We start from the raw sequence: 808 nt of genomic DNA on the forward strand, positions 1-808 counted from the left end.
ATCTTGCCATCTAGAGACACAACTGGAGTGCTCCAAACACCATCAATTGGAGTGCTCTAATACAACACTCCAATTGAAGGTGTTTGGAGCACTCTATTACTTACTCTATATAGGGTTGAAGGTGTTTGGGGCATTTACAACCCTAATACAACACTATAATTGAAAGTGTTTGGAGAACTCTAGTAGTGTTATATGGCATGATAATAGGGTTGTAAATGCCCAATTATCTTGCCATCTAGAGACACAACTAGAGTACTCCAAACACCATCAATTAGCCATTTACTCAAATTGAAGGTGTTTGGAGCACTCTATTACTGGCTCTATATAGCTAGATAATAGACCATTTACAACCCTAATATAACACTCCAATTGAATGTGTTTCGAGCACTCTAGTAGTGGCTCTATATAACAAGCCCTAATACAACACTCCAATTGAAGGTGTTAGGAGCACTCTAGTGGTGTCTCTAAATGGTAAGATAATAAGGCATTTACAGCCCTAATACAACACTCCAATTGAAGGTATTTGGAGCAATCTAGTAGTGTCTCTATATGGCATGATAATAGGGTTGTAAATGCCCAATTATCTTGCCATCTAGAGACACAACAGGAGTGCTCCAAACACCATCAATTGCAGTGCTCTAATAGAACACTCAAATTGAATGTGTTTGGAGCACCCTATTACTTACTCTATATAGGAAGATAATAGGCCATTTACAACCCTAATACAACACTCCAATTGAATGTGTTTGGAGCACTCTAGTAGTGATTCTATATAGCAAGATAATATGGCATTTAGAACCCTAATACA

The sequence above is a fragment of the Carex rostrata genome, chromosome 12, assembly GCF_964058835.1.
Source record: "Carex rostrata chromosome 12, lpCarRost1.2, whole genome shotgun sequence".
Lineage (NCBI taxonomy): Eukaryota > Viridiplantae > Streptophyta > Magnoliopsida > Poales > Cyperaceae > Carex > Carex rostrata.